This window comes from Aedes aegypti, chromosome 2 (genome assembly GCF_002204515.2).
Source record: "Aedes aegypti strain LVP_AGWG chromosome 2, AaegL5.0 Primary Assembly, whole genome shotgun sequence".
NCBI lineage: Eukaryota > Metazoa > Arthropoda > Insecta > Diptera > Culicidae > Aedes > Aedes aegypti.
The window spans coordinates 171,979,789-171,994,027 of record NC_035108.1 but is presented as its reverse complement, the minus strand read 5'-3'; the positions used below and the strand labels follow the sequence as shown (position 1 = coordinate 171,994,027).

The following is a 14,239-nucleotide window of genomic DNA, read 5'->3' as shown; positions in this document are numbered from 1 at the left end:
CTCGATGGTAGTCTAAATTTGAAATGGAAGTTGATAAAAAAAAGATATGGGAGATTATATGTTGTAATGGACAAAACTACAACACATAGGACATGTGATATTGTGGATTTAATAAGCCATAGGACACTTATTCGTACATTGAAGGACACACTCAGTTGAGTTCCACTAATTTTCATTCTTTTACCGAGATCCGCACAGCCGAGCGATCAGCAAATTAATTTTATGTGATATTTAAGCAAAAAAAGCAGCACCTTTGGGTGCAGCTGACATTAAACCTCACTTTTACTGAGATGTCATCAAACGACCTTTAACCGAGAAATGCACAGCTAAGATCGATAACTATTTCTTTTCATGGTTAGAACTCATGAATTTACTTTTTCTTCTGTCTGGAATTACACCCCCATTGAGACAAAGCCAGCTTCTCAGCTTCGGTTACTCATTAACTGAATATTTGCTTCGCCAATCGTTCATTAATGTTTTTTTTTTATGTTGTAAGTAAGAAGTAATCGCGAATTAAGTTTATTTGGCAAATAAAAGACCTGTGTGTTTTTATTTTCTTCGATTTATTGTTTTAAAAGGAGAAAACTGCTTTTTCAATTCTGACTTTTGTGCCATTTTTTCTTGCGCCTTAACGGGATAGGCTACTGACCCGTGATTTTTTTTTTTGTATAAATATTTCCGTAGTCTCTAAAGATATTTTAATTACATTCAGCTATTGATAATTGATTCAACTAATCTATAGAATCGATACAAGAAAAACTTTGGAACATTAAAAATGTGTTGCCAAGATCGAACCGTGTCAAAACCGAAGAAATTAGGCGTGCCAAAATAAAACGGGCACTGCAATTAGGTGTTCATAAAAATATGAAAATAAATAAATTAATCAATGAAACTTTTTACCGCAATTGATCACGTGTAATGTAACTGAGAAATAAATGCTGAGACAGACTGAAATTGGCTGTCGGACTATAAACTCGTGTCAAATAAACGATACACTTCTATAGCTTCTACGGGGACTCATTTTGTCTCCTCTTCTTATCACTAAACTTTGTGTTCATATTTTATAAACCAGTTTTTTCGCGAAAAACTTGGATTTTTTCCATCGAATATAACCGGATGTACCTATATAAAGATGCATGTAACATTTCTCGCAGAATCGCTTTTTCAGCTTTCTCACATTTGCAATCTAGTGATGAAGGCGTTGTGCCTTCTCTTCTGTTCATTGATCTTCCATCTTCGTTAGGAATATAACAAATATTCATTTGCATAAAATACGATAGTTTATTACTGAGTCGAATACACGACTAGAACGCAAGACCATCGCAAAGTCGCCTCTAATTCTTTGATCTAGAAAACTTGAGTGGTTCTATTTCTTGCATTAATTTGCATAGGATATCGATTTATCAGTTCTATTCAACTGGATTTTGTTCTTTTTAAAACAGATCGAAATAGAAGCTAAACTTCACTAGTAGCATAGTTCAAAGCTGTAATTTGAAATCATATACTTAACAAATTCTCAATCTCCGGATATTTTGAAATAATTATCAATTCTAGAAAGTCCAATTGTAAAAACGGCATATTCATTGACCTTGTGTACTAGTTCACGGTACTTCTCATTGTTCTTTTTGTGCTCAACATGTAATTAAACCCTCGATAACAATCCAAGGTGCTCGATTTTGATGTGGTTCAATGAGGGCTAGTTTATTCAAGGGGAAAGTTGGTCAGTCGAGCAATATTGATCTGGTCATTAAACCAAAGCATTACTGATGCAGAACAGTCGGAGAATTAACACGCTTGTAAGTAGAATAAATTGTAAATCATTTGTTCTTGAATTCTGCATAAATAAAGACTGGAACGCGCAAAAATTGGTCAACTTCGAATTGATGCAAAAACATGAAAATGCATTAAACAAAACCGGAAATGCTGCATTTGATAGTTGAGTGTAGGGTCAAATGGTCCAAAATGCCACTTTAAAGATTTGTGCCGTTTTCTCCTAATGAGATCCACATTTTAACGCCATTCGAAGTCCTAACAGTAACTTTACAATATTTGCTAGCTACTATCATGAAATCATTTCCCAAATTTGAGTTTTTTAACGGGCTTAAATCGTGTAGAAAATTTGGTTGAAAAATGGGGGTGGTTCAAAATGGCAAAATGGATGGGGTAGAATTTGTATTTGTATTTGGACTATAGGATATAAGCCCGTTACCCTTACTTAAAATTAACAAACAAATTAGTTTCTTAAAAATATCCTTAATCTACTACGAATTTCATCACTTGTCATATTAATAGATATTACATCCTGTAGTCTGTTGAAGTCATTCATAAATCTAGCTGTAGGCTCATGCCCTTCTGCGGCGAAGTGAAACTGGACTGGTGTTAAAACAAAGCCGATCGTACAAAAGTGTACTCCTTATGGGTCCACTCAAAATATTGCAGAAAAATACAACGTCTGCGATCTGATGTCTGTTGCTTATGCTGTCGATATCTACAAGGCGGGAAAGTTCATCGTAATCAGGCATTTGCTCTCTAGTCCATCCTAGGTTTCTCAGCGCAAATTTCACGAACTTTCTCTGGATTGCCTCAAGTCTCTGCACATGTATATCATATTGGGGACGCCACACAACGCTCGCAAAATCAAGCTTAGTCCTAACTAGGTTGGTGTAGATTGTTAAAATAGCATGAGGATCATCGAAATCTCGGCCAAAACGTCGGGTCAGCGTAGGTAGAATGCCATTTAGTATGGAGAACTAGTAGTTATCAACCATGTTTCTCCATGAGTTTGATCTGTGGTATGGAAACGCTTATTCCTTAACCCGTATAAGCCTGAGTGAAAGCAAAAATTCTAAAACCCTCACCGCTCAGCGAATTCTTAATGGATTCAAATGCTTTTTTGTCAGTATACTTGCACACATATCTAGTTTCTAAAAGTGGACAGAGAAACAAGGAAATATTCCTGTGGCCGGAGTTAATCCGGTGGATCACTGGGTCAAGTCGGGTGACAATGGTACTGAGCGTTTGTGCCCCTGGAGGTAGGCAAATTTCAAGTCACAGATAATTTCCAGAATCGGCTATAATGTGGCCACAACATGACGGAATTTTAAGCAAATTGCATCAGTGTATACCTTCTGAAAAACGATTGAATTAGATAACTATGAGTTTTGCATTAATTTAATCCTACAAATGGCCATTTTCGGGTCTCGGGACGCCTCAAACTTACGATCAAGTGGCCAATTTGTACCTGAACATCTGTGCCAAGCTTTAGGAACGCGTTTTAGTGCACACTTATGTTTGATTTCTACTTTTCGAGAATTAAAACGGTTTAGTATCCAACAAACCTCTAGCCGGTTCTTCAGGGCATTACGTCCGAATGGCCACATCCGGTATGTTTTAAACGGTGCAAAGATTTTCATTTATAATGTTGAATATCCGATCTGAATGATTTATGCAAATTAAAATGATTCTCATTGCAAATAAATAAAGGTAACTTGGCATGTCCAAAAAAATAGCCCTATTTTACCCGACTTGATCCAGTGACCCACCGGAATAACTCCGGCTACAGGAATATTTCCGAGTTCCTTTAGCTACTTCTAGAAACTAGAAATGTGGGCCAGTGAACTGACAAAAAATCATTTGAATTCGTTAAGAATTCGCTGAGCGGTGAGGGTTTCAGTATTTTTCTTTTCACTTAGGCCTATACGGGTTAATGCAATCATCGGAAAACCTTAATGTTTAGGCAGAAAAGGGAAAAATATTGAATTTCATCGGAAAATTATGGAAAAATCTATGAGTTTATGTTCAAGAGTTGCGACGGCAACTCTTGGGTAAACATATTTTAACATCGTTTGGCAAAGAATACAAATTGAAACGTTCTGGGAAAGATTTAATGGAGGTGAGTCATTTTACCCCATTAGTGCGTCTTGGACCATGTTCCCCTATATACAATTGTTGCTATGATAAGTTTTCACCCTTTGCTCTCCAGTATTCAAAATGATGTCTAAGTAAGAGGAGCAGTGTGTCAAAATTTTACTCGCGCGAAACTAAAGCAGCTTCCAGGACAGGAGTCTTATATCGCATTAGAAAAAGGAAAGGTGGCTGAAAGGTGGCAACATAATAGACCTGTTCTATTCTGGCTAGACTTAACGATCTTGGGGGGGGAAAAGGCAATCGAGTGGTACTAAGCAAACAACGTAGTTTTGGTATCCAAAGATCGCAACCCTCCCAATAGCCCAGAACTTCGCCCTATCGAACGGCATTGGCCATTAGTCAGATATAATTAAAAAAAAAAAAAAAAAAAAAAAACAAATAAATCCATGGAAAACGAGCACCAGTTTGAATCAAACTGGCGTTCAACGGCAAATAAGGTCGATGAGACCACTGTGCAAAATTTTATGGAAGTGGTTAAGGTGAAACAGTTTGGAATCAACTTCTAAGATTGCACTAAAACTTCAAAGGCACAAATCTCGCGGAGAAAGCATCCCACAACAGTGTACTTTTTATTCTGGCTTTGTGCACTAGCAGAAAGCTTAAAATAAGAAGATCAGAAACGTTTGCCAACTATTTCTCCAGTTTTGTGCCTTTGAAAACGTGAGTAGGGGGGCAAGTCGGCCATTGTGCAGGACATTTTTGGACTCCGAGATGTTTCACCTTAACCAGAAAGCACGACAGTTCGGATTTGGCAAACGAAAATAAAAAACGAACCTTTCTTTCCTTTAAATTTCTGAACTAAGCTATCAAAACAAAATAAGTAGGTTTTCCTGTTATGAGATTTGACTGAAAGATACAATTCTCGCGTAACATTACTAAAGGACCTATCTAACATTGAGAGGCTCTCTTTGTTTACTTTCTCTTTCATTAATAACTGAGTCACATTAATCTCTTTTGTTGCTTTTTTTTGTATGAAACGCTAGTCAAGGAAATTGACTTTCGATCTATAGTGAAAAACTTCCCAAAATCTTTAGTATTCCACTGTTATAATCAAAAGAGAACGAGAGAGGAGAGAATCTCTCATTTGTACATAGGTCCTTTAGTAATGTTCCGCGAGAATTTTTGTCGACCAATTTTTGCGCGTTCCAGTCTTTAGGTACACAGCAAAAAGTTGTTGAATTTTAATGAGATGTAATTAGAAAAAATGTAAAAATACAATAATTGAAATTTAAGTTAAAATCAATACACATGTTCGGAGCATGCACTCTAACATAAAATTGTATGTTTATCCATTTAATTGTATTTGCCAGTTCATTTTTACACTAAACGCGTAGAAATAATTACTATTTTCTCTAATTTTCAACTGAAAAACCTTTAAATTTATACGATTGTTGAAATTTCAATCAGAAATCTCAACCGAGAATCAAACATGCCTGCAAACATTTGTTCGCGATCCAATCTTTCAATTTTTGAAGTGAAAAATGACATTTGGCAGTGACGTCATTCCTATCGCAAACTCGAACGAGTGCAAAAGAAAGCAAGGCTTGCTCTCTTTTACTATCCTATAAGCCACATGCTTGACGACACATGTTTTGATTGAAAACTGTTGTTTACACGTGGGAATAGCCTACCTTGTTGTTTCTACCGTGCCCGAAAGTACGCACTAAACGCCTTGAAGTATGCAACAAATGGGTTGTACACTAGGTATCGTGATTTTTAGTTAACGCGTTGATCGTTAGACAATCATACATTTCGTCTATGATTGAACGGTATTTTTTTCTTAGTGTTGGTAGTTGCAGGTCCTAACTCGATATTCCCAAGACTTGATGTCCCCTTGATTGTCTTTATCTTATTCACCTAGTAGAATGATCACTTATTTTGTTTTATTGAAATCCTGATTAAAAAAAAATCAAGTATAGGCAGAAATTCATTAAAAAAAATCTCCATTTTTTACATAGATCTCATAAGGAAACCCTTACAAAATGTTTTAGTTATAAAAACTTGAAGCATTTTGTGATTGCCCTGAAAAAATAAAGTAATTTAGTCAAAAAACGACTGGGAAGTATTATTTTGAAAATTATAAAACAGAGGTAGATTATATTGCAATTAAATAGCTTTAAAATTATTAATAGCAGTTTGCTAACGGCAATATTGGAAATTTAGTCAGTAAAGTCAAATCATTAACTCTTACTTATATTTTAATATTGTTGTGGTGTATTTGGGAAATACTAGGTAACACATATTTGCCAATTCTGAAAACACTTGTTTGACAAATCCAAAATACAGTAACACACATAAAAACTCAGAAAAACGGTTATCTTTTAGGAATCGTTCATAACTGACGTAACATTTTATGGGGAGGAAGGAAGAGTATAAGATTTCGTGACCAATCATGTATTAGATATGGAAAATAGGCTACGATGGGGGAGTGGGTATCTACAATTGGGCAAAAAAGGCTACGTCATTTATGGACGCGTTCAAAATAACGTAACAACAATACATTAGTGAATTTCATGTGACGTCAGATAGTAGGAATGTACAACTGGCAGCTTTGGCAAAGAAAGCTCTCAGTTAATAACTATGGAAGAGCTCATTGTATAATAAGCTTAGAAGCAAACTTTGTCCCAGTGGGGATGTAACGCCAAGAAAAAACAGTTGGTTGGCGGTGAATTTAGAAATACCATGCAAGGAAGCTTAAATATTAAGAAAAGGACTTTAAAAAACACCTGGTTAAGCACTGGTTAAGGTTTGACAATTTTGTGATATTAAAATTGAGCATATTTGTCGTTCTCTATCAAAATTACGGACCGATTGCTCATAGGGAAACAAAGTTACAGCATGTTAAGCATTTTATATGAAAATCGGCTTTTACCACTATTATTCTTAACACAACACTGTACCACAGGATTTAATTTTTAATAACCTTTGACATATAATAAAGGCACATTGAATCTGTAAACCTCAACTATCTGCAAAATTATGATTCTGGCTAAATATGTTACTGTTATCACCATGGCTTAAGTTTTTCTACAGACAAGTTTTTTTTAAGTTCGTTATTGTTAAAAACAAACAAAATTGTTTACAGTGATCAAAAATAAAATTGTCCAAACTTAAAGATAACAAAAATGTAAACTGAATAAATGTCTACTGAAACTATTTAAGTACCCACATATATCATTCGTACAGGAGAAGCATCAACATAAATGTACCAAAATGTTCGACTTTGGTTTTATAGCAAAAATCATTGAATGGTGTTATTTTTTAAAAAATAACAAAGTTTTAATTATGTCATCTTATTAATGGTTCAAATTCCATCTGAACAATGCTATAGAGGACTTTAGTTTCTAATATTGTATGTTAAAAGTTTGATAGGTGTACGAATATAGAATTAGGATTTTGAATAATAAAACAGAGTATTAGAACTATAATAAATTAATTCAGCTCATGAATTCGTATGAGAGGAACGACAGGTGCATGTAAGATTATGACACTCTCGAAATGTTGTGTGCCTATATTGCTAAGAATTTGTAAACACTTTCTAGATACATCGTAATTGTTGTCGTTCATCAAAGCTGTCATGTTGTAATGCAACGTAACCAGCGGTACATGCATGGAAGTTGATTCCAATCATATTGCGTTTCCTGTGAGCGACTCATATATGAAGGAACATTGAGACAGAGTTCTAATGGTAAAACGTTTCCAGTTAGGAATTACTGATTTCGAAAGCAAATCGATCTGCTTTATATTATAATAAAACCAACAAGTTTTTCAACCCTAGCACGCCAGCGCGCCAAATGCTAGAAGATATGCTGAAGTTGGCATGCGCTCAATGTTGGCTTCTAGGATTTTCCACATGCAGCACAACATATCCACTCCACATTGCATAACCGTTACGAAAAAATGCACCGAGTTGCAACAGAACTTCGCGCGCGTTTGATGACCAACAACTAGCAGCAACTACAAGTTCTGCACCAGCGCAACAGGGTTTCCCGCCTGTTCACAAGTCTTTTGGTTCAAATTTTTAAACTGAAACTTGTTCAAGCTCTCGCTATGAAGTGCTACACTACCGAAAGAGTACCACGCTTTCATCTTGCAACTTACCTCCTTTAATTTGTTTTGGTTGAAAATATCCAAATTTACAGTTGTTAAAACACGTTGACTGAATCTGGAGGTGATAATCCTTTGATTAAACTTTCTCAGAGTACGAATAAACGGCGTATACTAAATTACTGTTAGTCACTCGTCGTTGTCTACCCAGCAGAATTTCTGACAGTTCGCCTGAACTGTAACACACAAAATAGGTCAGATTCGCGTTCTTTGCCGATAGATTCCTTACAAGATGAAGAGCTAGCTAAACATAAAGGAATTGATTCACCACCCCCGACATCGACTTACACTATTATAGAAACGGACAAAGATATCGTAACCCAGAGCGAACTACACGCGACCGAACGCGGAGCAGAACTGACTGCTAGACTGATTAGGAGCCAACGAGCAACCCTTCCTTCTGTATCACAGCAAGAAAGCAGCAGCACAAATAAACACTGCTTATTAGTTGTTGGTTGGTTTGGAAAACGTGCGTCATATATAATGATTGCCGCAGTTTGATACGTAGCGGAATTTCAGATGCTGATCTCTATGAAGTAAGATTAAACGTTATATTTTAGTCAATATCTAGCATTTCGAAGTTCATTTTAATCCGTCATAAATTTTCTTCTTAGATAAGAGCCTGTTTCTCAGATTCGTGTTTTAACAGCACTTTCAGCCGTTTTCAACTGGGAGCTTTCTTTGTCAAGGTTGCTATTTTCGCATTCGTATATCATGTGGCGAGACGATATTACTATAGTTTTGTAGTTGTGAATCGTGTTAATAATTCATTATACACAATAAAGTTAAACAAACTCACGAACCGATCCTGTTCGTTAATTGAAACCAAATGAGGGTCTCAAACGCAAAGGGGTGTAAGTGACATTTTGGTCGGTTTTGAGTTAAGTAAACTGAAAATTTTTACTGTTTTCAAGCTTTCTAACGATATTGTTAGGCGATATTTACATCAAACAGAAAACAAATAATTTAATTCGTAGGAGTGCTGTTTTTGGTTCCCACACTATTTGTATGGAATGAAAAACTTCCGAAAGAGCTTCAAACTTTGTTTTTCATAAGCAGATTTTTGTCACTTACACCTTTTACTTTTAACCCCCACAAATGCCTTGAATACAGTTTGGTTTTATAACTGTAGAGCAGCGATTCCTGCAGTGGGTGAATTTCTGATCCAGGGGGTGATAATTATTAACAATTTTGGGGGGCGAAAACTCTAGAAAGGGGGCGAAAATTTTAGTCTACTGGAAATTAAAAACCATTATACTCAGAACTCAACTTAATACTCAATATAATAATGTTAGAATTATGCATATTTTTTCCACTTGTGGAAAGGCCAGAGTGAAGTGCGCCCTTCACTCTGGCTACAGAGTGCAATGCACGCACACCTTTATTTGTGGTTACAGATAGCATTGGACGCATTTTCTAAGCAAATCTATTTGAGGATTATAAGTAATCATTTGAAATTAGTTCAGAAATCTGAAAAATAAAATTAACACGTATAGGCCTGAGTGAAAGCAAAAATTCTAAAACCCTCACCGCTCAGTGAATTCTTAATGGATTCAAATGATTTTTTGTCAGTATACTGGCACACATATCTAGTTTCTAGAAGTGGACAGAGGATCGCGGAAATATTCCTGGGGTCGGAGTTATTCCGGTGGATCACTGGGTCAGGTCGGGTGAAAAGGGTATTGTGCGTTTGTGCCCCCTTTTTTTTTTTTTTTTTTTGTTTGTTTTTTACAAGGGGGAAATCTGCAAACAGATCCCCTGAGAAGATAACTCAGGGAATGCGGGGATGACGCACCAACGACGACCCGCTAAAACCAGCCTATGCACTGTGCATGAGCAATTCATTTAGAATGGTTCCATCGTTTGTGCCCCTGGAGGTAGGCAAATTTCAAGTCACAGATAATTTCCGGAATCGGTTATAATGTGGCCACTACATGACGGAATTTTAAGAAAATTGCATAAGTGTAATCCTTTTGAGAAATTATTGAATTGGATAACTATGAGTTTTGCCTTTGATTAATCCTACAAATGACCATTTTCGGGTCCCGGGACGCCTCAAACTTGCGATAAAGTGGCCAATTTGTATCTGAAAATCTGTGCTTATGGGATTGCATTTTAGTGCACAATTATGTTTGATTTCTACTTTTCGAGAATTGAAACGGTTTAGTATCTAACAAATCTATAGCCAGTTATTCCGGGCATTACGTCCGAATGACCACATCCGGTATATTTTAAACGGTGCAAAACACTTCATTTATAATGTTGAATATCAGCTCTTAATGATATATGCAAATTAAAATGATTGTCATTGTAAATAAATAAACGTAACTTGGCATGTCCCAAAAAATAGCATTTTTTTTTACCCGACTTGACCCAGTGACCCACTGGAATAACTCCGGCCACAGGAATATTTCCGAGTTCCTCTGGTCACTTCTAGAAACTAGATATGTGGGCCAGTGAACTGACAAAAAATCATTTGAATTCGTTAAGAATTCTCTGAGCGGTGAGGGTTTCAGTATTGTTGCTTTCACTCAGGCCTATACGGGTTAACTATTGGCTTTGGTGGCTGCTTATGTGTATGCATTAGACCTGTTCATATATGAAAAATGTCTGGAAATTTTCCGGTCAAGCAATATTCTGAATTCTCAAGCTATAAACAATGTCTGGTCAAATTTTCAGCTTATTTAATGAAGATTACATATATGCTTTAAGTTAAAAATGTGCTTTTGAGCTTATTTCAAAAATCATAACTTAGAAGGTTTGAAGAATCATAACTAGCATGTTGAAAATCAAAACCACTTGCAATTACCGCTATTTGAAAGCTAATTATGTTCTTTTAAAGTTTGTCGAACACGCTAATAAGATTAAATTGAGTTTTAACATTGTTTGATCAAGCTTTGATCCCCACAGTACCCAGAAGTCACAGTTTTCTGATCATGAAAAAACACACATTGACATTATTTTTCAGACCCTAGTCAACGGGAAACAAACATAATAAATCTATGAATTCATTAAGCATCAACAGTTTACATATTGCTTCAGTCAATAAATTACAAAAATACCCAAAGATCAAACATCGCATCGCAACCTGATGATACAGTTAACTCTCCCTTACTCGATATTCCGTATCTCGATATCGAGTTAGAGAACCATAATAAAAGTTGTTTTTCATGGCTAACTCGATGGTCCCTTGAATCGCAGTTGCACTGGTTTTGTGTTCTGTAATTCGATACCTCTCTAACTCGATGGTCCCTTCAGTATCGAATAAGGGAGAGTTAACTGTACTTAAATCATGCATGACACATATACCGACGAATTAAGGTGAAGTAGGCCGTCATTTGTACGCGTCGTTGATGATTGTTGCTAATTCATCTCACGATTTCGAATCAAAGAAAATCAGTTGGTATTGCACTGACACAGCTGAAAAAGTATCAGCATACTTTATGCATGTTAGCGCATACAGTGATACTTTTTCAAGTCGATATAAACTATCAAGACTGAGTTTTATCACTTTAAAATGAAGGCTGAAAAATCATCATTGTTGCCAAAACGAATGACGGGCTGCTTAGCCTTAATGAATTGAACAAGTTAGCATTGCTTCTTTTTTTCCGAGTGATGATTGTTTTGTTCGTTTTTCAATCACTATTCAGAACAATTTAAAAACAATCATCATCATCGACTAAGAAAAAGCAGTGCTAACGTGTTCATTATTTATATTCTTCGAAGCTCACGGTGGTGCTCTTGGCTCACCCACAACGGATTTACAAATGTGTTACCTAATTACCTATTTTTTACCATTTATTTTCATAAGATAAATGTTAACTTTAAACGGGATTGACTTTTAGATATGCATAGTCATCATGTTCCGGAAATAAAAAAAAATCTTAATTTTCAAACAGGTTTGTTTTTCAGAGGAAACACTCCCCATAAATAGTAATTTTCAACAACCTAGAAAGTGTAGAACTAGCCCTCGTGTGTTAAAATACACTCAAATAAAGATTTAAAAAAAAAAAAAAAAAAAAAAAAAAAAACAACCAAGAAGCACAAACCTCAACCAAACTATGTTAAAACATGCGCCAATCATAAAATTGTGTTTGGCAAAAGTTCGTAGAATTGAATGTAGTACTATGTAGAGGTATTTCTGATAAGTTTTGGTGTTCCGTTTGGTAGTTATGATTTTTTTAGGCTTAAAATTAGCCCAAAAACACATAATTGATTTGAAGCCTAAATTTCCTCGAAATTGACTGAAATTTTGACCAGAAGTAAATTTTGACATGAAGAATCAAAATACTGGTTAGCTTGACATTTTTGAAAATATGAATAGGTCAAGTATGCATTCGTTTTTTTACTGACAAATGTAAGACACAATGATCTGAATTTGAAATTCTTGGTTACAGGAATTGTAATTTTATCATCAAAAATTGGGCGATAATTATGAAACCACTAACTGCCGAAGACGGTAATCCTTACACTTAATTTTTTCATAAGCTCGGCAGTGAGAATCTCTCGTTTTTATTTTTTTATTTTAACCGAGATTTATTTATTTTTAGTTTATGTTGCAATGAAAAAGAAGTGGATTATTATTATTTATTATTTGCTTTTATTGATGGCTGTTCACCCTTGACGAGTTCTACACTGAAATAGGAGTGGAAATATTTGATGGATTCTATTATTATTAAAGTTGAAGGGTCGACTGGTACTTGATGTTACTAATTTATTCGGCTATCTCAGTCTTAATGTTCTACATGATTTTATTTAATTCTGCCCGACGGCCACGGATTTTGGCCTTTTTCAATGGTAAACTATTGCGTACGAAATACAGTTAGTATATAGCTTAGTTATTATAGTCTAGTTTGTCTTACATGGTCTATCGTTTTATCCTGGTTGAAATAGTCGTATCTTCGATTAATTTTTAATATTTATCATTAAAAGTTTCTGAAAATTAACAGTTATAGAAATAACAGAAAATTTATATCATATACAGCTATTCCATGAAAAACCGATCTAGTGGGTCATCGAATTCCGTGAAAATTTGCTATTTTGTTCCTTACCCGATTTTTTTTTTATTAGGGTGACCATTTATGAAATAGAATGACCACAAAAAATATTTAAATTTGTTTTACCAAATTAGGATGATAGTGTTGTCTAATAACACAGAACACCTAGATATAAGAAATGAATGTAATGTTTGAAATAATGATACCACAAAAAATAGCGACCTTGAAAAATTTTATTTTTTTTAAATTATTACTTTTGAACCGCTTGACCGATTTTCAATTTTCTTGGACGAAATGAAAGCTAAAGATTTTGACTTTTCAAGAAAAATAAAAAATCTACAAAAACTGGTTTTTACATGAAAAATATAAAAAATTTTCGTTTTTTTGTGTTTTGAAGGTCTTGGGGCAGAAAGGGCTTGCTGTTCTTATTTATTATTGAAAGTTCAGACAATTTTACGTTTACTGTCAAATTTTCAGCAATGTATGTTTTTTTTAGTTTTTGAGGTATATATTTTTGAAAATAAAAAATCAATTCTTTTTTATCGGTACTGGGGACGGACCTGGTGTAGTGGTTAGAACACTCGCCTCTCACGCCGAGGACCTGGGATCGAATCCCATCCCCGACATACCCAGACAACCAGAAATCGCATGAAAGTTCACGTTACAACTCGTTTATTCATACTAATTACATCAAACTCGCAAAACACCGTGGATAAACTCGTCAGATTGATGACCTTCCTCGCATAAAACACTTCTTTTCTGAGTTCACTTGTACATTTTGTTTCGTCTCGTACACTCGTTCAAACAAAATCGGATCACTCCGTAGCAGCTGTCAAATCAACATTTGTTATCATAAGTTAAGTCGGATAAGATCACAGGTTAGTTCGGTAGAAAATTTATACACTCGCATTGTATGTTATTATTCATCACAAAATGTATGCACGCATATCGCCTCCACTTTTGTACGTAGAAGGCCTTTTCGCGACATCTTATATGTGAAATGTTGCACATACAAAGCCTCCAGGTGATTTCGTTATACGGACATTTTGGTTGTCTGGGATAGTCACTTATGACGTAAAAAGTTATAGTGACGACTTCCTTCGGAAGGGAAGTAAAGCCGTTGGTCCCGAGATGAACTAGCCTAGGGCTAAAAATCTCGTTAATAAAGTCAAACCAACCAAACCTTTATCGGTACATACTGTAGGTCT

General features: G+C 35.3%; 1 protein-coding gene across 4 annotated transcripts in view; it reads right to left on the bottom strand.

Moving 5' to 3' along the window:
- Positions 1-8,418, bottom strand: part of LOC5565819 (clavesin-2) — a 53,250-nt gene extending 44,832 nt beyond the window's left edge. Inside the window, exons 1-3 of one of the 4 annotated variants that reach the window (XM_021843151.1) lie at positions 8,323-8,418; positions 8,150-8,210; positions 8,029-8,092 (exon numbers count right to left, since the gene is read on the bottom strand). The gene's annotated coding sequence lies outside the window, so the exon portion shown is untranslated. Of the gene's footprint in view, positions 1-8,028 lie in introns of all 4 variants that reach the window. The other 3 variants (XM_021843149.1, XM_021843150.1, XM_021843152.1) reach the window with 3 other exon arrangements.
- Positions 8,419-14,239: the final 5,821 nt, after the last annotated feature.